This window comes from Rhinolophus hipposideros (assembly GCF_964194185.1).
Source record: "Rhinolophus hipposideros genome assembly, chromosome: 15".
NCBI classification, from domain to species: Eukaryota; Metazoa; Chordata; class Mammalia; order Chiroptera; family Rhinolophidae; genus Rhinolophus; species Rhinolophus hipposideros.
In genome coordinates this window covers 51,653,116-51,680,103 of record NC_138061.1, presented here as the reverse complement: position 1 = coordinate 51,680,103, position 26,988 = coordinate 51,653,116, and the positions used below count along the sequence as shown (strand labels likewise).

The window sequence follows — 26,988 nt, the reverse complement described above, 5'->3', positions numbered from 1 at the left end:
TTCTGACTTACGAAACCGCTGGTGGGACCTGACACTAATGACTTAGAGAAAAAAGGTAATGAGTTGAATGAGTTATTATAAAAATATATAGAGAAAGGTCAGCCCCTAAAATAATTTTTAAGAGTTAAAAATCCATACCAAATTTCATATTACGTTAAGCCTGTGGTCACATTAATAAAATGACTTACCACAATGACTATAACACTATGGTTACGTATAATTTAAGCTACATCTACATGTACAAAAAATTATGTTTTATATAATAAATACTTTGGGTTTCTTTTATAATAAACCATATTCTGTGGGAAACAAAATACTGTTTCACTACAGCAAACATTAATATCAAAATGGACTACTGAAAAAACAATCAGAATTATGGTTCTTTTTTATAGTGAATGTCACTGTTCTAAGTTTTACCATATCTTATTAACTTGTTACTAACTTTGACCTGGAAAGTTTTCTTTACTGTAATAACTTTCTAATTTAGAAAATATAGTATCCTTTTATTGGAACTTAGAGGAAAATTACGTGTGAAATAAAGCAGATATTTATAATCAATATGCTTCATACGTACAACTATTCATATAGAAATTAAGCTGGAAAGAATCAATTTGTGTACAAAAGAGTAATTCATACTTTGTGCTGTTTCAGCAATAGGAACATTTTCTTCAAACTCATTGGTTCAGTGGCACCATATGGAGCATGCTGATCTTCAGATACGAAGAATGTCTCCAAGATGTGTTTCATTTAGTGTGTTAAAACTTTCTATCCTGCATCTGTCATTATAACTATATAATTCATACTCTACTATAAAAATGCAAATCATCCAGCTTACTATGCTTGTAGAAATAGAAGGGATTTTGATGGCATCTATATTTCCAAATCATAATTTCATGTTAGGAGCGTTCCATACATATCAAGAAGCCACTGCTGATGTCGCTGACTTAACTACGACTACAAGTGGGGTCAAAGAATGAGGAGGAGGGCCAAGGAAAAGGGAAAATAAAAAACAACAGTATATATATAACAAGGCATATCAATAAACTTTAGCTACATACAGCAACATGGATACGTCTTAAAAAGCTAGTATTGAATGAAAAGGGCAAAACTCTGGAGACCATATACCATATTACACCATTTTCATAAAGCTAAAAGAGAAGCACAATAGTATATAATGTAAAGATATATGGACACATGTACATATACAAGAAGTATACACACACATATAGAGAGATACATACATACATATATACATACATACAAGGAAATGAAAATACAAAAGTCAGAATAGGCATCTGCTTTGTAACATATATGTTTCATATATTCTTTGAATATATTAAATACTCATAATAAAAAAACAAAGGGGCAAGAGAAAAGAAACAGAGAGTACCTCGATGTATCATTACCCTTCCATGGGCTGAACATCACAGTTCCCATTTTACTACAAGAAAGAATAAGAGAACAGAGTACAAAAGGCTACAATGGAGAATCACCTTTGTTTTACTCAATATAAAAGCATATGCAATAAGGCAAAGATTCACCCTTTTTCATAAAGGATCTTTAGTCAACTTGTTTAGATAATCTTTTCACCATTTGTATGACATATATAAACTTATGTAAAATAGCATTAAATAAAACTGTCTTCTCACTTTTCCTAAAAACAGAGGCAGGATTTATTTTTCATTTAAAAAATGGTTATGCATAATTTATTTGCTACAGTGTAGGAAAAAATTATGCATAACTATATTTCCTTCCACTAGTCTTCCCTGCTGGACTTCTCATAATTCTTTTTTTCCCCAAATTATCAATATTTTATTTAACACAAACTACAACTGGGACATTTCTAGAGCTTACAGTATATTTGATATAAGAATAAGGAATTCTCTAAAATATGTACTAAAAATATGAAGTTTATGGATCTACAGTATCCAGAAAATTTATTTTACATTTCAATCACCTAAAACAACAGCTTGTGGTCTCCTCCAATTGCACACAGTGGGAGAGTTCCATGCCAAGAACGGACAGATCCAAAAGCTACAGAACCTATGAGGATGGGCGGAGCGTGTCCTAAATGATGAATTTGAAACTGGCTTCTGATTTGCCAGAATAACCAGTGGTAGCAAACACATTTTCATTAATTGTGGGCCGCCTGAAAAAGCAGCCTCGATCCACCTGGACAGGTCTCTTACCTCCAGGGTAACTGGACCGAGGACAGTCTTTTGTCGCAATTTTTTGCCCAAATTTGTGAGGGAAAAATAAGGATGTCCATTATACATGGGTAGTACTAATTCCGAATCTACATAAATGTTTTTAATTCTTCTATTTATGCTTACGAGTAAAAAGTGTAATTCTAGAAATTAGTAACAACATCCATATGCAAAATACCCTGAAATATGATAATCGATTTTGTTGAAGTTACGATGAACTTGCAATAATGAAGAGTTCTTGGCCTTCTATGATGTGTAAATATTGTAAATTTGTTACCAGTACATAAAATTTTTTGTATCTTGTATTTGTTCTTGTGTTTTGTAATTATTTGTTACATAACATTTCTTGTACCATAATATGTTAAAAATATTAAAATTCCTTTACAATACAAAAAACAAGTACATAAATGTAAACAAATAAAAATTTGAATTAAAAAATTACACAAAAGATTTTTTCCCCCTAAAAGTTTGGGCCAAAAATGTGGGTGTGTATTATACATGGGAGCACATTATACACGTCAAAATACAGTACTATCCCAAATTAACCAAACATTCTCTGCAACAGCTCCAACTTTGAAGGTGTTTTTTTGGCACCAGTGTGCTGACGTTAATGGCATCTGTTCTGATTCAAGAAATAAAATAGCATGTTGGGCCAAAAGATCAAAAAATTGTATCTTTCCATTCTTCTCTGTAAACATCAGCTTAAAAATTTCTTCAAGATGCTAGCAGACACTCATTCCAGGGGAACGAAGAACAAAATGAACTGTCTGTATTCCTTCCAAGTTCCAAATCCTGCAGATATGATCATCACTCACACTTGCAATTTCTTGGCTTTCTCTGGGACCAAACACCAAACCAATAAAGAAATCTGAATGGCCCTCTAAAACCTTGTATTCATTTTTATCTTGAAGATCTGAAGTGTTATAATTTTCATATCAGCAGTTGCAGTACAAAATTTGATTACTGGGGGCAATGAATCAAGTCTAGTCTCTGGGCTCCAAGCTATCCCGGGGAGAGAGCAATCATGGGGTTATCGCAACAACATGGGCCAGTGGTAACGGCATCATGGACTAGAAGGAAGGCAGCAGAGGTGGTAAGAAGCAGTCAGATTTTCAATATACCAGAGGTGCCAAAAAATGGATACACATTTTAAGAGATATTAACACTTTGGTCAATGTTGCTCAGGCAGTAGTTCGCCATAATCAGAAGTGTCTGGCCGCTGATGGTAACCACTTTGAGCATCTCTTGTCATTGCAGAAGTCAAACGTGACTGTGGATTCATCTTTTGTTATTGGTATACATTAACAGTTTTTTCCTGTTTTAAACTGTGTATACATTTTTTGGCACCCTCCATATATTGAAGGCAGATTCAAAAGCGACTGTTTTGACTGATGTTCATATGTGACAATGGGTATCAAGACTCCCTGACTGCAAATCACTGGACATCTATCCCTGACCTAAAATTGCCACTCAAAGTCTGTAAGCTAAGAATGACAATTACACATGATAAACTTCTTCAAGATGCCCAAAGAATCCAGAAATAATGTCTTAAATGTGCATGGCCTATCTACAGCTATCAAAATCTCCATTATAATTTCAATGAGTCAACATATAAATAATTTATACCTATTAAATCCATGAGACTACAGGGGATAAAAGTAAATCTAAACACCTTTTCGTGTATCCCAACTGCTCCTTTCTCAAAGATATGCAATCTACTATATAAACTAAATTGACCATATAAAAAGATTAAAAAAACCCCAATGTGTATAAGAAGCAAGTGTGATAGTCCAATGAGTGAGCTAGAAACACAGGAGGAAAAATGAGTGAATGAATGAAGATTTCATAGAAAAAACTGGATCTCTCCCTGAAGACACAGCATGACCCATCCTCAACGCGGGTTTTTAAGATTACATCCTCATTTTATGATTTCAGAAAATACTTTCCTCTCATAATATTCACCTGTTTGTAATAACAAATCGAGTACCTTAATTAAATAATGTCTGTCAATCTCCCTAGACTGTAAAATCCATGAGGGTAGGGACCATGTCTGTTCTTACTCACCAAGGTGTCCCCAACATCTGATATATAACAGATACTTAAATCATTATGAAATGAGTAAAGGAAGGCAGGAAGTCCAAAGTCTTCTGTCAGGTTTTCCAGTTTCATGGAAATTTGATCTTTATCTACTTAGTTTTAACAGGTAACCTTTGTTCAAAACGACTGGTTTTATTCATAGCACAAATTCATTTATTCCTTCAGAAAATATTTATTGAATGTGTACAGTACACAAGTACGAGGGCTTGGGCATATGGTAACAAATAAGACACAAAGTCTTTATCCTTATGGAGCACACTTTCCACAAACTAGACTCATTCTTGCTTCAGTGGCATTCTCAAGCCATTCCTTCTGGGTACAACATCTTCTTTACTCCTTTCCATTACCTCTACCATGAAGTTGAACACTCAATCCTCTGGTAGGATCATCAGATATAATACAAGACGTTCAGTTAAATCTGAATTTCAGACATGCAACAAATAACTTTTTAGTGTAAGTATGTCCCAAATATTGTGTGTTCCGTCTGAAATTCAAATTTAAACGGGTATCTTGTATTTCTATTTGCTAAATTTGGCAACCTCATTATCTGGTAATTTCCCCCTTTTTAAAATTTCCATTCTAATTATATTCAGAATCATGGAGATTAACATGTAATTATTGTCTTCCGTAGGATTTCTGTTTTGTTGCTCCATGTTGTAAGCACTTAACAAATACTTGATAGATGGATTCAGAAATTAAAATTAAAATGAAGATTAATTTCCAAAGATGTTCTTCCCAGCTCTATTTGCAACACTGACTAAACTAAAAACAGTAAAAACAATAGAAGACTAGTGGAAATAAATGATATTACACAGCTATTCAAAATGATAACTGAAAGATCAGTTAATGCTGAAAGATGAGAAAATGAGGAAAATATAATATTAAGTGGGAAAAAAGGATACAAAATTATAATAGAAATAATTTTAATTTGTTAAAACTGCATACACATAACAGTTAGTTATACTCTTTAAAAATGTCATTGTCCTGAGAGAGAGAGATCAAGGAAGTGTTCCAGAATAAGGAAACCAAAGAGCTATCATAAGTACAGGCACTGTATGATCCTGGATTGGATCTTGGACTAGGAAAACAAAATTGCTAGAAAGGACATTCTTGGGAGAAGTAGAAAATTTTGAGTGTGTACTGTGGTTATGCATATGTTTGGAGAGAGAGAGAGAGACACAGAGAATGCTCAATGCATGTATTGGAAATTTGTACTGTTCTTACAACTTTTGTCTATGTTGCTAATCATTTCAAAATAAAAAGTTAAAAAATATGGAAAAAACACTGCAAGAAAAAAATTTTTTGGAGTAGTTAATGGCGGATGATATGATGAATGTTGATTTTCATTTTTTCTTTGCATGTTTCTTTCTCTTTCATTATCTACAATGAATGTGCATTATTATTATAGCTAGAAAAATTTTTTAAAAATCACTTAAAGGTACTTTGATGAAGTATATAATCCACGATTCATGAATTTATCAAATTTATCTATTTTGATATCCCATATTGATATCTTATAAACCTCTAGGATAAATTATTTTTAAAATTTTACTAAATGATCACTATAAATTAGAAGACTGACTACATTTTCAATTACTTTCCTAAGAATTCGAGGTACCAAAAGGTATCAAATCAGTTTGTCCATCTACCCTTCCACTTTTCTACTCTATTATCTGAGACATTCTATTGTCTTATAATACAGGTAATTTTTAAAGGCTCTAACTTGAAATTGATTTAGGTATGAGCAACCTTTCCAGGAATATTCCCTGTACTCCCATTACTTTATTACACACAAAGATAAGAAAATCTGATAACTAAATCAGTGACATCTTGGGGGTATTTTTCCAATTGTTAGAATAAAAAAGAAAAAGAAATGAAAATCCTGAGCTCAGTTAATATAAGTCTAAGTCAGAGTATCTAAAGAAATAGAGATGAGACTATTTCTAGAAAAGGCCTACCTCTTCCCAAGTCCTTGTCATAGTAAATAAAGCATTAAAATCACATTTTTAAAGGCAACCCAGGGCTGGACCGGTGGCTCAGGTGGTTAGAGCTCCATGCTCCTAACTCCGAAGGCTGCCGGTTCGATTCCCACATGGGCCAGTGGGCTCTCAACCAGAAGGCTGCCAGTTCGATTCCTCGATTCCCGCAAGGGATGGTGGGCAGCGCCCCCTGCAACTAAAATTGAACATGGCACCTTGAGCTGAGCTGCCGCTGAGCTCCTGGATGGCTCAGTTGGTTGGAGCGTGGGCTCTCAACCACAAGGTTGCCGGTTTGACTCCGCAAGGGATGGTGGGCTGTGCCCCGTGCAACTAACAACGGTAACTGGACACGGAGCTGAGCTGTGCCCTCCACAACTAAGACTGAAAGGACAACAACTTGACTTGGAAAAAAGGCCTGGAAGTACACACTGTTCCCCAATAAAGTCCTGTTCCCATTCCCAAATAAAATCTTTAAAAAAATAAAAAAATAAAAAATAAAGGCAACCCAGTCTCAAATCTTCCACTTCTTCCATCTGTTATTTGAAAAATAGCACTAAGCACCATTTAGTTTTGATAACATTGCTTGGTAGGTTTATATCATTTTTACCCATTTGGTAGCTATCTAAATGTTCTCAACAATAAGCAAAAGTTCTGCTAACCTATGTGGAACCCAGTGCATTTCTGGGTTGCACATAACCAGACATATAAACTTTGACTTTAGCATAACAAATGTGAAGTTTCATTATGAAGGAATAAACTGAATTCTGAATTTAGAATTTCCCTCCTGGAAGAGGTAGGAACTGAAGAGGTCATTTCTGAATTAATACCATGCTGAGAGAAAGAAAATGTGTATGTCACTCATGTTGTAAAAAAATGAATTTTCTATAAACTACCAATCCAGGTGGCTCAATGCTGTAATAAAATAATTCTATTTATTAAGTTAAGGGTAAATCTTAATTTGAATAAATTACTATTAATATCCACTCTATTAACTAATGTCTCCATGTTTAATATTTAGTTTTATTCAGGTCAAATACTAAAAACATACATTGTCTCTCAAAATGGATTATTCATTATAGTTCAAAAGGAACAGTAGTTTAACAATAAAACAACAGTAATGGGAACACCATCACATCTATTTTTCCTTGAAAATACCTAACACAAACCTATGAGCAGTCGTATTTCTCTTTTTTTTCTTCTTAGTTTCCGGTGCACAAAACAAAGTAATACTTAGACATTTATAATTTATATCCCTCACACTGTGTCAACCTCCCCCCATCCACTATCCCTCTGACATCGCACACAGCCATTACATTTCCACTGTCTCTATTCCTAATGCTGTACTCCGCTTCTTGTAAATATATATATATATAAACTTGTAGTTGACATTCATTATTGTTCAAAAACAGTGGTTAGATGCCACAAAGTAGGTGGCAATGCCTTAACCCTAACGCGTGTTGTTAGGCCTGAGGGTCTCTTCCATCCTTGTCAAGGGGAGTGCTAGTGCTAACCTTCTCTCCTTTCATACAACACGAGCAGTTGTATATCTGAATGAACATTCAAACACCCTTTCAAAGGATAAGGAATTAAAAAGAGTTGCCGCTCAATCAGCTCTTGAATATAGGAAAATAATGACAGATTTAAGCTTTTTGTTTCTCAGGTAGCAAAATATGACAATAGGGAGTTGAAGTGCCAGTCCCCTGGCCTTCCATCTCTACACTATGTATTGAAACCAGAGAGGAAAAGGGCTGACGAAATGCTTTTAGTGGAAACCAAAGTTCCTGGGCTTGTTAAATTAGTATCGAGTTACCACGAAATTGAGGCCCTTAAAACTATTTACATTAGTTGGGACCTCTAGTCTGGACCTAAACTTTGTATGTGCAAACACATTAGATTCTTATTCTTGAAAAAGTGGAGAGAAGAGAGACTGTGACAAATAGCTGACTGCATAATATAACAGCAGGTTAATATTCTTAGAGCTCTTAGAATACCTAGTACCGAGTGCAGTGCCTGATGCAAAATGCTCTAAAACACTGTCAAATTGCAGGACATTAACTCTCCAAGAGAGTGTCTTAAACAAAAAGGAAAGCTAAGATAAACTTTCAACTCTATTCTTTTAAAAAGCTAGCACCCGATAATTCTTTTATATTGATTCCTTTACCAAAGCACCCAATTTGGGTATTACCAAAATTGTGAAGGGAATTTATTCTTTAATATTCATGCCTGTGCTCAAGATCATATAGCTTCTACTTGACTTGTATGACAACAGAGAGAAGTATATAGAAATTGGAGTAATCATATCACTATCTTGTTTTTAGATAACCTGTGTGTTTCTGAAATCATATTCACGTTTTCCTTAATACTGACAAAAACAGAGTATGTTTAGTACCATTTTTCAGATGAGAACATTAAGGGCTAGAGAAGTTAAATGGACTTGTCATTGCCACACAGCCACACAGCTTAATTGACTAAGAGAGCAGAGGTCCTGTGGTTCCAGGCTAGCTGGCACTCTAATAACCATATCATAGTGAAGAGTACATCTGGCACAGACACAAAGCATCAATATGTGTCTATACTATCAACCGTTGAGGAAGAGCCTGAAAGGAAATAACAATTTGGAAATCTATCCATCGTTGAAATCAGACCAATGTAGGTGAGCAAACCCAAGATGCCCTACTTTATGATATTCTCCTAACTCTGAAAAGGTGACAACTGAAAGTAATGTGAAAATCCCAGTCATACATAATAGTTATCGTCTGTGGTATTTTCACAAGAGGATGTGGTCATCCTTGACTCCTCTTTCTTTCAATCTCACTTTCAGTCTACTAGCATATCCTGTTGGTTCTATGTTCAAAAACTATTCAGAATCAAAACTTCTCACTACTTCTGCCAGAACTACCTTGGTCCAAACCACTACCACCTTTTGCTTAGATGAGGCATCTTTTCCTTACCTAATAACGAGTCCATGCTTCTGTCTTTGCCTCCTTTAGAGTGTATTCTTTCTTACTAAAGTGTCAGTTTCACAAAGGCAGGTAGTTTTGTGTTTTGTATTCAGTACAGTATCTAGCGCATACTAATCACTGAAAAGGTATTTTTTGTAATGAATAAATGCAGTACTCAGAGTAATGCCTTTAAAAGGTAACTCACATCATTTCACTCCCTTGTTTAAAGCCACACCCAATTCCATCCTATCTAAAGGTCAAAGCCAAAGTCCATAAAATGGTCTCCAACACTCTGAATGATCTGGCACCCCATATAGCTCTGACTTCTTTTCCTACTACTCTCCTTTTCTAGCTACGCTCGTCTCACTCCAGTTCACTTACTGTCTGTCTGGAAAGCTCCTCCCTCAGATGTCTATTCTCCAGATCTCTGCTTAAACACCACTTTTTCAGTGAGGTGTTCTCTGATCATCCTGTCTATTCTTGTTTTTAGATAATTTTTTAATGTCTAAAAGAAAAGAATTATTAAAAAAAAAACCCAAAACACCACTATGCACCTAAAAAAATTTAACAGTACTTCCTTAATAGCAACAAATAATCAAATCACCATTCATATCTCCACCACCGCCTTATAAGTTTATTTCTTTAAACGATTTGTTTCAAATTGGGTGCGGGACACAAATAAAGTCAATGTTTTATCACTGGATGACATATCTTAGGTCTTTCTTCATCTACAGATTCCTCCCTTCTCTCTTTTAAAAAATTTGGTTTAAAAAACTGAGTTATTTGTTCTGTAGAATGTCTCTTAGTCTGGATTTTGCTGAATGCACCTCTGTGACGTTATTTAAAATGCTCCTCTATTTCTTATATTTCTCATGGTAGTTAGGTTCAAGTTTTTTATTTTTACCCAAGACTTACATAGGTGGTGGTATGTGGTTCCACTTACAAAGGTGGTGGTACATAGTCACTGCATAATGACTGAACAAAATTGAATCTCTATACACAATGAAAGCATGCCAGAAAGACTGCTCACAAAACAGGTACAAACTGTAATCTATTATTTCAAAAAAGATAAAAGACATTAAGAAAATGACATAAAACATGAAATAAAACGTGTTAGAATGAGAAAAATATCACAAATAAAGTAACAGAACTTAAAAAGAATTAAAAATTTACCAAAAAGTATTTTTAAAATGAAGAGTAAACTAGAAGGAACACAGAATTAAATACATCAATTTTTGTTTTAAGAGAAACAGAAAGTAAAAAGATAAAATTTAAAAATAAAAATATATGAAGACAAAGGTTTTGAGTAAAAGAAACAAACATTTAAGCCAGACAAAGAAGATCCGGCATGTGGATTAAAAAGTGCCTGAAAAAAGAAAACCAAAACAAGAAAATAGAACAAATAACCAAAAACTGTATTTTAAGAAAGTTTTCCTTAAAAAAATAAATAAACTAACACTATGCATTGGAAAAGCATGCATACAAAGTTTCTGAGAATTTTGACCTAGAATGAACACCAAGAAAAGCTGTACTAAATTATTTAAAATAAATCTTTGTGCAGAAAGTGACTTATGAGAAACTTAGATTATCATCAGACTTTGACAGCAAAGAAAATGAAGCAACATGTTTAAAACACACAAGGAAAGAAAACATGAGGCAAGGATTTTATACGTAGCAAAACTGAGTTACAAACAGTTAACAATATGAGAGAACTCAAGGAGTATTGTTCTCCTGAGGCTTTCCTGAGGAAACAACTCTACCATAAGCTTCAGGAAATCAAAACAACTAAAGAAACACGAACATGAGATTGCTGGCAGTAATTAAATATAAAGTGACTTATAGAACTAAGAATAAATGAGAGCAAACAGGGAGAGAATTACATAATGACTATGTACTCTAAAAACGTAATGAAACTTTTTAAAATGGGAGAATATAGAGATCATAAGTAAAAAAATAAAAACTATTTTCTGTAATCATAATGGTAGTGGTAGTATTAAAAATATTAGTGTGAGACTGCTGAGCAAGTATATGGATTTCAAATTCTGTCACACACTGCGTCCTCAAGAACCACCATTCTTAGTGTGAAAGAAAGGGAAGAGAAAATATATATTATGGGAGAGGTTAGGTTAAAAAATTAAATATACATACAGATGTTTATGTGTGTAAATAAATGTGTGTTACATACACCTATACATTTATGCATATGTGTGTGCACATATTGCACACACATTTCCTAGCTTTGTTCATTGAACAGGACTACAAACAATGAACAATCTTGCAGTAATAAACATCCCTAGCAACCAGGTTGTGGTCTTGAAATAAACTATCTTATAAATTTCTGTTTCAATTATTTTCTTCTGTCATTTTAAATTTTGTGTATTTTGTACTCTGTCTCATTTTTATCGATTAGATTACATGATTTCGCAACCCAATTATAAAGCTTGTATAAATAATAATCTATTCGTAACACCCTTCATGTGGTATAATAATGAACGGATCTGGTCCTTATCCTGGGTTTCTGGCACAGAACATTGAATCACTATGTTGTACACCCAAAACTAATATAGTGTATACCAACTATAATTTAAAAAAAAGAAACTTTTGGTATTTCCTGAGTGATAGGAGTGTCTTTCTAATGTTAATGAGGTGACTCATTGTGGGCCTCTAGATTGTTTCAGGATTGTGGTTGGAACTTTGGGGTCGGCCCAATCTCCAAAGGTGGGACGTTTGAGTTTAATCATGCAGCCAATGATTTAATCAACTGTGTGTGTGTGTGTGTGTGCGTGTGCGTGTGCGTGTGCGTGTGTGTGTGTGTGTGTGTGTATTATAAAACCACAGTAAAAACTCTGGACACCAAAGCTTAGTGGAGTTTCCTGGTGGGTAAACACACTGATGTCAGAGGAGGGTGATATGCCTTGACTCTAAGGGGAGAGAGCATGAAAGCTCTGCATCCAGGATCCTTCTAGACCTGTCCCTATGCATTTCTTCATTTGACTGTTCCTGAGTTATATCCTTCATAATAAAACTGTAACTGTAAGTATAGTGCTTCCTTGAGTTTTATGAGTCATTCAGGCAAATTATCAAGATTATCCACCCTGAAAGGACTATGGGAATCCCTGAACTTGTAGACAAGTTGGTTAGAAGAGTAGGTAGCATGGGGGCCCCCAAAGTTTGGCTGGAGTCTGAAGTAGGGGCAGTGCAATGAAGAACTGAGCCCTTCAACCTGTGAAGTCTGATGCCAAACTCTAGGTAGTTACTGTCAGAATAGAATTGCAGTCCACCCAGTTGCTATGGAAACAAGTCTAAGGAAAAAAGTAATAATCAAGGAAGGAAAAGCAAAGTACACAAACATATTGTATATGTTGTCACCTATGCTAGTACCTAGAAGGCAGAAAAAAATGTGTGCATTTTTAAATTATAAAAATGGTAGGACTGAGCATTCAGATTTGCTTCATATATATCTACAGAGGATTTCTTCACACTATCCCAAAAGTTATAAATTTTAGGGTTGTCATTCAAATTCAAGAGTCAATCTAACAGCCCATGCAATGTACAACTTTCTATTTTATGATTGGAAAAGGAAAGTGTGAGTCAGCAGTGAAGAAAACATTCAAATTTTATTTAACTACAGGTTAATTTTAATTCTGCTTTATTATGTCACATAAAACCAGATATGTAAAACTGTCACAGGATACATAAAACTGTCAAAGCAAGGGTTAATATTTTATTACCTAAAAATATTTTAAATGTGTCAAATATAATCTAAAGTATTTATAAAGTTTAGTTTGATAGGTTCAGATTTAAGATAAAATTTTAAATCTTTCTAAGATCAAAAGTGATTAAGTATGGACAACCATATTTATAAAGACTATTATTCTCTATAATGTGCAAAGATCTAAACTTTCTCAGCAAAGGAAAAAACTCATTCATTCATTCATTAAATGTTTAATAAATACATATTATTTATTACGCAGCAGGACTATAATGAAGAACGAAAGTCTGCTGTGAAGGAATACTTTCTAGTGTAAGACAAAACACATTAACAAATAATTACTAAACAATGTAAATGTTATAATTACATACAAAATATCACAGAATAACACCTTAAAAATGACTAAGTAGGGCCGGCCTGGTGGCTCAGGCGGTTGGAGCTCCGTGCTCCTAACTCCGAGAGCTGCCGGTTCGATTCCCACATAGGCCAGTGGGCTCTCAACCACAAGGCTGCCAATTCAATTCCTTGAGTCCCGCAAGGGATGGTGGGCAGTGCCCCCTGCAACTAGCAATGGCAACTGGACCTGGAGCTGAGCTGCGCCCTCCACAACTAAGACTGAAAGGACAACAAATTGACTTGGAAAAAAAAAAAAAAGTCCTGAAAATACACACTGTTCCCCAATAAAGTCTTATAAAAAAAAAATGACTAAGTACATGCAGGTGGAGGGGACAGGAGGAGAAGGGAAGAATGTGTGAGGGAGGTTAATATCTGAACTGAGTTTTAATGGATAAGTAGAAATTTGCCACATAGAATTGGAGAGGGTTGAGGATAAAGACAGAAGGATTGGCATATGAAGACATGGATACAAAAATGAACACAGTGCATTCTGGAAAACATGCACTGTTCTGTAGTATAGGAGAAAGAGGTGCTTGTAGGAAGGAAGTAGGAGATAAAGATAAAAATATCGGGCCAGAAAAGCAAATTAAAGAGTATATAATGGGGAGCCATTCCTATTCATCTAATGTTTTTAAACAATCAAGCAAAAATGAGATGAGTCTTTAAAGTCTATACTTTTAACGAATGATCACTTTTTATTTCTTGGATCGTTTTTACTGTGCTAAAATGAATCGGCTGGTAGGGGCTGAACCATGTTATAGTCTTAATTCAGCTTAATACTTGCAGAAACTATGTTTTTGAAATAAGACTAGAATTATATCATTCTAATGAATTCAATTTGATGGCAATGCCTTACAAAGTGTTGGTAACCAAACATTAAAATAACCTCATTAACATCTGAAATCTATGTAACTTTACTAACAATTGTCGTAAATAAACTTTACGACAATTAAATAAACTTTAATTTAAAGAAAAAATTAAAATTAAATAAACTTTAATTTAAAGAAAAAAATAAATAAAATAAAACAACCTCATTAGAAACAAGCATACACATGCCTTGCTGTTGGGAATGGAAACAGTTATAACTCTTTTGGAGAGGAATTTGGAAATATCTGATAAAACTACATATGCATTTATATTTGATCCAACAGTCCCATTTCTAGGAGTTTACCCTGAAGAAATAACCCTAACAACACAAAAATATGAATTCACAATGTTATTCACTGAAGGATTGTTTTCAACTGAAAAAATACTGGACACAACTTCAATGCCCATATCCAAGAGAGTGTTTGAATGAACTATGGTACATGCAGACAATGGGTAGAATGCAGCTATAAAAAAATGAGGAAGATATCTATGAGCTTTTATGGAATGACTTTCAAGATATACTTAAGAAGAAGAAAAAAGCCAAGTGCAAAAAGAACCAACCGTGTGCTATATTTTATGTTAAAAAGAAGGGGATGTAAGAAAACACATTTTGCTGCTAATTTGTGCTAAAAGAAACAAAAGAATATGAGCCAGGGGTAGCTCTTCCTCACATAGAATTCCAATTAATTAATCAAATAAGAAGAAATGATGGAAATAGAAAAATCACCATTTGGCAAATACCACAATAATTATTGGAGGCAAGAATCATCAATAGATGCTAAAAGTAGTGGGTGAAAATGTAATAAACAAAATATTTACATTGTCTCTTGTATTTCCCCACAAGATATTTATGAATTAAATTACAAAGGGGAAAACAGTAACTTTAAAGTGCATAAAACTGGGTCAACATTTCAACCTAGGGATCAAAGTTAATATCACCAGTGACAAATTGAAATCTTGATATATGAAAAAAGACACAACAACATTTATGGGGTATTCTTGCCAACAAAGCATTAATTATGAGGCAATATCAGTCAACCCTAATTTGAAGGACATTCTACAAAGTAACTGGCCAGTACTCTCCAAAAGTCATAACCTGAACAGACGCTTCTCCCAAGAAGACATACACATGGCCAACAGATATATGAAACGATGCTCAGCTTCACCAGCCATTAGGGAAATGCAAATCAAAACCACAATGACATACTGCCTCACACCTTTTAGAATGGCTGTTATGAACAAGACAAGTAATAACAAGTGTAAGAGAGGTTGTGGAGAAAAAGGAACCCTCATACACTACTGTTGGAAATGTAGATTGGTACAGCCATCATGGAAAACAGTATGGAGGTTCCTCAAAATATTAAGAATAGACTTACCATACGACCCAGCAATCCCTCTAGTAGGTATTCGTCCCAAAAATTTGAAAACATTTATCTGTAAAGATATATGTACCCCTATGTTTACTGCATCATTGTTTACAGCGGCCAAGACATAGAAACAACCAAAGTGTCCTTTCATAGATTATTGGATAAAGAAGATGTGGTACATACATACAATGGAATGCTACTTGGCCATAAAAAGATGAAATAGTGCCATATGCGACAACATGGATGGATCTTGAGGTTATTATGCTAAGTGAAATAAGTCAGACAGAAAAAGTTGAGAACCACGTGACTTCACTCATATGTGGGATATAAAACTGAAAGCAACAAGTGAACAAGACAAATAAACAAACAAGAGCTCATAGACACAGACAACAGTATGGTGGTTACCAGAGGGAAAGGGGAATGGAAGTTAGAAAAGGGTAAAAGAGTTCAAATATATGGCGACAGAAGAAGGTTTGATTTTGGGTGGTGAACACACCCATATTACATTATATAGATGATGTAATATGGAATTGTACACTTGAAACTTACATAATTTTATTAACCAATATCACCCCAATAAATAAATTAAATGAAAAAAAAAAGTGTCTAGTCATAAAAGACAAAGAAAAACTAAGGAATTGTTCCAGATTAAAGAGGCCAAGGAAACATGATAACTAAATACAGTGTAGGATCCTGATTGGACCTGGATCAGAAAAAGGACTTTAGGAGTTTTCCAAATGTAAACATTTTATATAACTAGCGTAGAATCATCAAAGCTGGGAAATTACTATTGATAAAAAAAACTATTAACTAATCTACAAAACCTATTTAAGTTTTGCCTATTATCCTCCTAATGTCAAAAAAGAAAGGCACAGAAAATATTTGAGTTTAGTCAAAAAACCATTGTTTCTAAATATAGTTCAGTGCTAGTGTGATACTAATTTAGTTTTTATTTACGAGGATAAATCAATTTCATTACATAAATTCAATAATAAGAAAAAATTTAAATGAATTAAATAAGAACTTTAAATCTTAACTCATTACTTTTATATCATGGCATACGAGACGAATTATACTAAAATAGTCACCAATTTGTAGTAAGGGTAACTGACAAAATCAAATAAATAAAAAAGATGAATTGAAATACTGAGTAACACAAAAAGGCATTACTGCATAAAATAGGATTATCTCCATAGCAATTCAAACCATTACAAATTACAGGGCTTTTCACCAATCATGGATGGTAGTTTGGGAATGATTTAAAAACCTTTCATGTTTAGAGAGGCAATGTAGTTGGGCAAGGGGAGGGAGATGAAGGGAGTAAGAAAGGAAGGGTATTTTGGTGAGGCTCAGAAGAGGAGAGAGTTAAGTAGAAAGGAAGGCAGAGAGATGCAAAGCACATAGTTAAATAGCCCTTGGCTCTTTCAGAATCCTTCCCACAGCACATCTTTACAACATGCCACTGACATTAGAAGTCTCCCTTGTGCTACAGTGAATCTCATTTTCTTTCAGATGAGTAAATTATATCAGAAAGATCCTAAGGAGGCAGTTAAATTCATCTAAGCAACAATCTTATAATGCCTTAGCCCTGTCTTAATTGAAATTTCATTATTCTCAGCAGAAAATATAAATATGTCAGAATTTTATAAGAGCACCATAGCATTTTATTTTTATTTCTTTGAAGGGGTTATGTATCTTCTCTGAAAACATCTCTCCCACCTTCCTTGACTGATCTTATAACAATTGTAGATTGTGTCTGTATCATTGGCTCGGCTCCTTTTACTGCTTATAGCAAAGAAAGAGAAAATGGAAACATCTATACCAACAGTTTCAGGAAGGTGACTTCCATCTTTTCTTGGAAGAAACATGGCACTTTTATACACTTAAAAGGGTGGAATTACTATTCTAGATAGAGCCCAATTCCCCACATTCATTGTTGGGATTACCTTGATACAAGGAAAGGAGAGACTATGTCTTTTACTGTCAAAATATGGATCTGGTAACAGATTCTGGCCCTGTGAAAATGTTTGGAAATCATGTATTTTAAGGAATTAGATTTGACAAAAAGATGTAAAAATTAAAAAAGGAATTTTCTGAGGATGTAATGTGCACAAACTTGAGAGTTTCCAAAAAATAAAAAATAATACCTTTACAAAGAACAGAAAACTCCTAACCAAAGAGAGAATATCTGAATGAAGATACATATGTCTGTAGCACTTATCCATATTGGGCACACATAATTTAAAGATTTATACAGATTTTCATATTGAAATAGCAAATGACTTCCATTTTATTTATATGTAGAAACAGACACAATACTTTAGATAAAGTAGAATTTATCAAAAGTTATTTACAATTAGAGGCACTATTGCTGTTTTCAAATTATTAATTTTTATACTGTCATTTAAAAAAGAATCAATGACTAATAGAGTAAAATGGTCAATAAAGTCTCTCCTTGCCCAGAAAAATATGTAAAAGAAGAAAAAGCTAACCTATCCCACCTGATTTGGTAAAAAAGATGATTAGAGTTTATGATGGAGAAACTGACCTAAAATGGTTCTCTGCCCCGTGGAACTGACCTAAAATAGCCGGAGAGAGAAGTCCCCAGCCTAAGCCCCAGCCCACTTCCTCATAGCCCCCTCCAAGCCACACCCTGAGCCAATCACCAGAGGACACCTACCCCTTTCCCCAACTCAAGGAAGTCCCCAGCCAATAAAAACCTGCTCAAAACCTTGCTAGGGGCTCACTTTTTGGGAAAGATCCTGCTGAGTGCGCTGACATAATAAAGCTGACTCTCCTAGTTCTCTGAGTGCTGCTTGGGTCCTGGTATCCGGAACATTTACTTCTAAGGAGATACAGTCATTATTCAGGTTTAGAAAACATTCATTGAAACCTAAATCCAATTTTTTGTTTTTTTCAAAATGTCCCGTTGGGTCAGGCGGCATCCTGTTTCTGGCTGTATGTCACTCTCCTAATGACTGAGTTACTCAACAACAAAAACAACCGCAACAACAAGCTGCAGAATTTTGTTCACTGTTTTGTAATTCATTCATTGATAAAATAAGTGTTTTTAAAAGTTAAATCATAATTCAGGAAGGAAACAGTAATTTCAATTTTCCTGTACTAGAGATGTTTAATATACTGAATCCTCTGTAGGGTCAATAGGTTTAAAATCGATTTCCTGAAAGAAGATGTACAACGTGGGAATACTGTCAGCAAAACAACTGATGAAACAACGCAACATATAATCTGTATAAATAGAAATCACCAGTAAGACTCAACATACTAGGTCTATGAGGGGGCTTATCTAAAACGTATCATTCTTAATTTGTATAAAACAATTAAACTGAATCCTTCTGCCCAATTTTCAAGCTGTATTTTATTATTTAAATTATTTTAAAGTGCATTGTATTGGTGAGGTGACGGTTCACTGTAGAATTAAGTGACAGTTCTTGACAAAGCAGTTATTATCATGAGGTAATTGACCTTATTTGAAAGTTAAGCATCCTGAGGCAAAGTTGAGTGTACTTAATCCTGGCAGGGTGATTATCTAGTGATTACGGAACCTTGAAAGGTATTACTCTTAAGAGCCATTTGCAAGAACCATTTGCAAGATGATGGCTATTCAAAAAAACTTCTTAATTTAATAAAAATGAAAAACAAGAAGAATAATCAAGTTCTTTAGTCATGTATTGCTAGATAATAACTACAAAGCAGCTTGCATTAGCAGGCCTCAATGGATATAATTACCTGAATGTAGAATGGCCTTTGTTAAGCTGATAACAAATGGTTGTGGCAACAGGAAATGTTTTAAACTTTGAAGATGTAAGAAACAAATTAAAAATACAATGGAACAATTTAAATAATTTATATACTACAGTAGTTTCAAAACTACCTTAACAAGCCAACCAATAAATTCAGGTGTACAGTTTAAAAGTACAAAATGCAATGTAACAGGTTACCAAGAATTTTAATTGAGGCGACATATAAATTTGGCTCTATGTATTTCTACATTTCAGTTAACAGTTAAAAGTAAACCACAAAAATCAAAATCACAATGAGATGGTACTTCACTCCCATTAGGATGGCTATTGTCAAAAAAAAAAAAAAAAAGGAAAAGAACAAGTGTTATCAAGGATGCAGAGAAACTGGAACCCTTGTTTAATGCTGGTGACAATGAAAAATGGTGCAGCTGCTGTGGAAAATATTTAGTGTTCCTCAAAAGTTAAACAGAATTATTATCAGATGATCCAACAATTCAATTTCTAGGTATATATCTCAAAGTCCTAAAAATAGGGTATCACCAAAAATAGTATCACCAGATACTTGTACACTACTCTTCATAGCAACATGATCAACAAAAGCCAAAAAGTGAGAACAAACCGAATATCTACCAACAGATGAGTGGATAAACAAAGGTGAATGTCCCATACACGCTACAACATGGATGAACCTTGAAAACATGTTAACTGAAATAAGCCAAACACAAACATACACAATTGTATCATCCTACTTATAAAAGGTACCTGGAATAGGCCAATTCATAGAGACAGACAATAGAAAGTAGTTAATAAGGGACTAGTTGGTGGAGGGAGGAATGGGAGTTAGTGTTGAATATGTGCAGCGCTTATTTGGGATGAGGAAGAGGTTCTGGAAATGAATAATGGTAAGGATTGCATAACATCGTGACTACAATATATGCCATTGAATTGTACACTTAAAAATGGTAAATTTCATGCCATGTATTTTTTACCACAATGAAAGAAAAGTAAGTTACAACATTTAATGATTTGTTTTTATCCCATTAATGCCGCAATGGTGTTCCTGTGGACATTTCTATTTTGTTTCAGGATGTGTCCAACCCAGTATTTTCGGATAATATTCAAAGAATATCCTTTTTTCTGGGCAAATCAGAGAAAAGAGGAGTTGGGGTGAGAGATGGGAAAAATCCAGCTCGAAAGACACTACAGTTGAGTCTGTAGCACTCATGATGAAAAAGAATAACTACCTAAACTTAATATGTTAGACATTACATTACTAGGTTGCACAGCAAGGATTTTGCTGGTTTATAATAAAATGGGTTAGTGTTACTAAATATAAGAATGTTGAGAAAATGAATCTGGTTTTCAAAAAACATTTTTAAGCTATAAGTAAAAATTTGAAAGATCATCTAGAATATCTACACAAATCCCTCACTTTACATATGAGGAAACTGAAGGAACAATAAATGGGTAATAAATCAGCAATTTAATTAAATTATGGGATAAGTCTAAACATTCATTAACACACAAAGATCATTTGCTAATATTTAAAGTGGGGTCAAGACTTTTAGTTTGTGTCTTTCTTATAGAACCAGATCCATAATTCATAGTTTTTTTTTATGAATTCCAGTTTCAGTTTCTTTAGAGTAAAAACTTGCATCCAGGAAGCACTCCTGAGTGTAGATAGTTACAGCATTTTTTTTCCTTTAATTTTTCATACTTTTCATGTCCACATCTAATTCAAGAGCAACTTTGTTATTGCGTTTTGTACTCAATTCGCTAAACTAATTCTCATTCTATTTGCATTCACATTTTATCAGATTATATAACAATTAATTAGACAATGAAGACAAATTGCATAAAAAATGCTTAGGGACAAATAAATTGACTCTTGGTAAACAAGCAGTTTTGTAAAAAGAGGAGTAAGGTGGTATACCAGAGAACAGCCACCAGCTATCCCTCATTCATTTGGCCCCACTCATTGTGTTTTATCATGGGAATGGGGGACTGCACGCTATGCAACCAACTTAGTTTAGTGAAACTTAAGAGAGAAATAAGATCAACACTCCTAATAACACAACCAACACCACCTAACAAAAACTGAGTACTTTCTATGAGTCAAGTTGAAACATCAAGTAGAAAACTGCCACAGAACTGCTGTGTAGATTAAATGATGGTTTTGGTGGACACCCTTTTAAACTTAGAAGTTAGCACTTCTTCATTTTAACATTGGTTCTTTGGAACTTTTTATTTGGACGACTAGATTATTTTTCCTAATTTTAAACTTTTTATATAAATGGAATCATTTCAAATAGCTTTATGTGGTAAAGCTGACACATACTAATCGGCACAAATTAACTGTATATAATTAGGTAAGTTGTGACACATGTATGACGTCCTGAAACCACACCACAGTCAACATAAGGAGCACATCCATTACTTCCTCATGTCTGTCTGCGATCAGTGGCTCACAGCACACCTCCATCCCCAGGCAACCGTGGATCTGCTTTTTGTCACTATATATTAGTGTGAATTTTCTAGAATTTCATTTAAATAGAATCATACAGAATATACTTTGATCTGGCATCTCATCTTTCACTCAGCATAAATATTCTGAGATTCATCCATGTTGGTGCATACATAAATAGTTCATTTCTTTTATAGTTGAGTAGTATCCTATTCTATGGATATGTAACAATTTGCTTATCCAGTCACTAGCAGATGGACATTTGGGTTATTTCCAGACTTTGGGTATTACAAATAAAACTGCTATGAGCATTTGTGTATGTCTTTATATGGATAAATGCTGTCATTTCTCCTGGGTAAACATCTAGGAGTGGGATAGCTAGGTTACAAGTTATATGTAACGTGTAAGAAACAGGAAAACTATTTTACATTGTCACCAGCTATAATACATATGACAGTTCTAGTAGCTCCACATCTTGTCAATATTTGGTATGGTCTCACTCTTTAATTTTGGACACTTGAATACCTGTGCAGTTGTATGAAGTTGTATGAAGTTTGCTTTTTTTACTGGGGTTTTGATTAAATTATGTTGAATCCACAGACCAATCTGAGGGGAACTGACACTTAACAATGGAGTCTTAATCCATGAACATACTCTCTCCATTTATTTAGTTCTTTTGTAATTTTTCTCAACAACGTTTTGGAGTGTTCAGTGTACAGGTTTTGCACATCTTTTGTCAGATTTATCCCAAAGTATGTCATATTTTTATTTTAAATTTTCAATTTCTGAGTTTTTGCTGCTAACATATAGACATAGAATTAGTTTGTATGTTTATCTTGTATCTGAAAACCTTGCTAAACTCACTTTTAGTCCTAATAGCTTTTTGTAGATTTCATAGGATTTTCTAGAAAAACTATCATTGTGTTTGAGACAGTTTTACTTCTTCCTTTCTAATCTGGATGTTTTTTATGCCTCATTAGCACTGTACAATGTTGAACAGAAATGAAAAAACATCCTTGTTTGTTCCTGATCTTGGAGGAAAGTATTCATTCTTTCATTAAGTATGATGTTAGCTATACATTTTTTGGTGGATATCTTTTATTGGGTTGAAGAAGTTCCCTTCTAGTCCTAGTATTTCAAGGGCTTTTATCTTGTATGGATGTTGGATTTTGTCAAGTGGTTTTTTTTTTCCTATGTCTATTAAGGTAATAATTTTTTCTTTTTTAGATATACTAAGGTGAATTATACTGATTGGTTTTTAAATGCTAAACCTACCCTGCATTCCTGTCATGATGAATTATCCTTTTTATATATGATTGGCTTTGATTTGCTAAAAGTATCTTAAGAATTTTTGCATCTATGTTTATGAGGAAAATTGATCTGTAGTTTTTTCTTTTAATTATTTGTTTGATTTTGATAGTGTTTCTTCCTCTTCAATTTGCTGGGATAGTTTGTATAGAACAGGTATTTTTTCTTCCTTAAATGTGTGGTAGAATTCAACACTGAAGTAATGTGGCCCTTGAGTTTTCTTTGTGAGAAGTGTTTTAACTAAAAATTCAATTCAATAGACAACCTGAATAAACCTATTTTTAGTTCTTCTTGAGTATGCTTTAGTACTTTATGTCTTTCAAGGAATTTGTCCATTACATAGAAGAAGCCAATTATATTAGAATAATATTGTTGGGGGGACAACAGTAGCTTACTGCACACTAATTTTGTCCCTTGAGCATTTTGAGTTTTCTATCTGAAGCCCCATGAATTATGAGGTTTTTCACTGTGGCTAGTGGAACAAGAATGGTTCCAGGCCCTACGTGTACTCTGAGGATTATTCCTTCGAATCTTTACAAGTGGTTCTTTCCTTTTTTCCCCAGCCTTCATTAGTTTCCTCAAAATATGTTCTGATCAGTTCTCAGCTAAAGACTTGAGTGGGATTCTCTGCAAATCTCCTATGTTCTCTCTCTATGCAGTTCTTTCCTCTCTGGTACTCTGACTTGCAAACTCTGGCTGTCTAGCTGTTACATTTCCCGAACTTCCAGCTCTAGGTCCTCAATTCAAAAGAGACTGCCAAGAAGGTTCCCCTCTATGTGCTGTGGCCTGGAAATTCTCTCCAGGCGTAAGCTAGGGTAATCATACGGCTCACTTCATTTATTTCTTATCTCATAGGGATTACTGTAAAGAAATAGTCTTGGTCAACAAAGCATTTTTTTCTTAATATTAAGATGATCAAAAAAGCTTTAAAGCATCATTAACAGTGTATTACCCTCTAAAAAAAAGGTGGCATCAGGAAAAAAATAAGAGCCAACTGTGTTTGGTTTAAACTAAGTGTTGATATTCTGAAAATTTATACAAAGCACAGAAGATTTGATTGGGTTTTTTTGGCGGGGATGGGGGGGGGAGGTTGTGTATGTCGAATACATATAGAAATACAATCCTATATGTATTCCACAAGAAATATATTTTATATTAATACTTCATTGTATTTTTTAAATAAACTGTCCTTTTTTTCCCCCTGGAGAACTGAAGATAATTTATTATTACTAGAGTATTCAAGGAGAACAATGAGATGAGATTAAAGAGATAAAACTCACAATAACATCCTTGCTTCTTATAATCAAATATGGTAACATTTTTATTTATTCTTATTAAATTTCATAATTCAACTGATATTTCCAGTCTATTAAAATTTTTAAGTCTCATTTTGAGATTCAACTTATTCATTGCATTATTTACAGTCTCTGCATTTGTATTATCTATAAATACAGTTATCTGAATCAATGATCGTTTACTTGAGCAAAGCTCAGGGTAAACACTGAGATGTATCACTAGAAATCTATTTATCAGCAGACTTTTTGAAACTGGTCCAACAAAATACCAAATACATCTAACAGCCCTGTATCCAATATTTATTATTCTGTATATTATGACAGATTACCTCAAATATACTGTACATCCAGTGTTTATTAGTCTGCCATAATAGGTACTATATATTTGTTGAAATGAATTCAAATAAATAGTAATCACCAAAAAAGTAAAATATGACATGACTTATAGCTTATAATTTAACACTTCCTATTCTAGGTAGGAAAAATTGATTTCTTTAATAATCTATACTAAATTCTAGCCAAACTTTAACTTTAGAGTTTGTGGAATCAATCTTTTTAAAAAATGTGGTAATATATATAAGATAAAATGTTGCCATTTGAACCATTTTAAGTGTTCAATTCAGTGACATTGAGTACATTCACAACATTGTGCTATCATCACCATTATCCATTTCCAGAACTTTTTTGTCACCCCAAATAGAAAGAAACTTTGTACCCATTAGTAATAACTCCCAATTCGCTCTTTCCCCCAGTGCCGGGTAACCACTATTCTATTGTTTGTCTCTATGAATTTGACTATTCTAGCTAGGTTCCTCATATAAGTGGAATCCTTATAGCATACCTGTTTGTGTATGGCTTATTTCATTTAACATAATGTTTAAGGTTCATTCACGGTGTATCATAATTTCATTCCTTTTTAAGGCTGAATAACATTCTGCTGTATGTAAAACTGACTCTTGAACAACATGGGGGTTAGGGACACCAACCCTCCACCCAGTTGAAAACCCATGTGCAAGTTTTGATTCCCCCAAAACTTTACTAATAGCCTACTGCTGACCAGAAGCTTTTCCAATAACATAAACAGTCAATTAACACATATTTTGTATGTTATAGGTATTATATGTTGCATTCTTACACTAAAGGAAACTGGAGAAAAAAATGTTATTAAGAAAATCATAAAAAAGACAAAATACATTTATAGTACTGTACATATTTATTGAAAAAATCTGCATATAACTGGACCTGTGCAGTTCAAACCTGGGTTGTTGAAAGGTCACCCATATATACCAAATTTTGTTTATTTATTCTTCTGTGCAGGATCAATATTTGGTTTGTTTCCAACTTTTAGCAGTTGTGAATAATCCTGCTATTAACATTGGTGTACAAGTATATGAATTACTGCTTTCCGGTTTTTTGGGTATGTACATAGAAGTGGACTTGCTGAATCATGTGGTAATAATTCTATGTTAAACTTTTTGAGGAACCACCAAATTGTTTTCCAGAGCAGCTGTATCATTTCAATTCCCACCATCGATGCACAAGGGTTCTAATTTCTCCACATCCTTGCCAACATTTGCTTTTTTTGATAACAGCCACCCTAACGGGTGTCAAGTGGTACTCATTTTGGTTTTCATATGTATTTCTCTAATAATTAGTGATGGTGAACCTCTTTTCATGTGCTTACTGGCCATTTGTATATCTTCTCTGGAGAAATGTTTACGTAAGTTCTTTGACCATTTTTGAATTGGGTTGATTGTTCTCTTGTTGAGATGTATATTCTGTATATTAATCCCTTATTAGATATATCATTTATAAATATTTTCTCCCATTCCATTTGTTATCTTTTTCACTTTCTTGATAGTGTCCTCTGATGCACAAAAGTTTTAATTTTGATGAAGTCCAACTATTTTTGCTGTTGTTGCTTGTGCATTTGGAGTCTTTTGTTTTAAGTGAAGACCATTTTGATATCATCAGCATTTTCTGCAAACCTAATCATTTTGGGGCCTCTATTCTTTTGTTCTCCTATGTCTCTGCCAAACTTTTAGCATTGTTCCCTGGTTCTGTAAATGCTTCTCATCTTTGTTACATGTGTTTTACAAATGTGAGCTCTTACTAAAGTGATTTCTGTGAGCTCTGCAATGTTTTGTAAGGCTCCTCCCCATTTTTCTTCCTAATTAGGGTCATTTGAGATTATTAAGTCAGAATTGAATTTTTGATGGTATTCAATCCTCTCACGTTGTCTTTACATCCAAAGTCTCATTCTTTGGAACCATATTTATCTTTTTAAAAAGTTTTACAGTTTGTCTTTTTTGAAGGCTAGAGTATATATTTAAGTATTGCCATTTCTATGAAGAACTCTGAGTTCCAGTATCAATTTTTAACAAGGATTCTCAGACTCCATACTGAAGATCAAGTCTTTCACGTAATTTAAAGGGATAGAGTAGGGCACATTTCCTAGTTATTTTCTTTACCCTTCAGAAAACAAAACTGGCAATAAGGAAAATCTAAAATGTAGATTTTAATCAAATAAGACTTCCAGCAAATACCTAGGAGTCCCAGGGTTTTATCACTATTTCTTGCCAGTAGGTCA

The 26,988-nt window shown here is 33.9% G+C and overlaps 1 protein-coding gene and 1 pseudogene across 7 annotated transcripts in view; both read right to left on the bottom strand.

Moving 5' to 3' along the window:
• Positions 1-26,988, bottom strand: part of ADK (adenosine kinase) — a 458,470-nt gene that overhangs the window by 118,866 nt on the left and 312,616 nt on the right. The gene's annotated exons all lie outside the window — the stretch shown is intronic.
• Positions 1,958-3,219, bottom strand: LOC308508209 (nucleoporin Nup37-like; annotated as a pseudogene). The gene is made up of 2 exons: positions 2,740-3,219; positions 1,958-2,216 (listed from the first exon to the last, which is right to left on the bottom strand). The product of its transcript is annotated as a nucleoporin Nup37-like (transcript).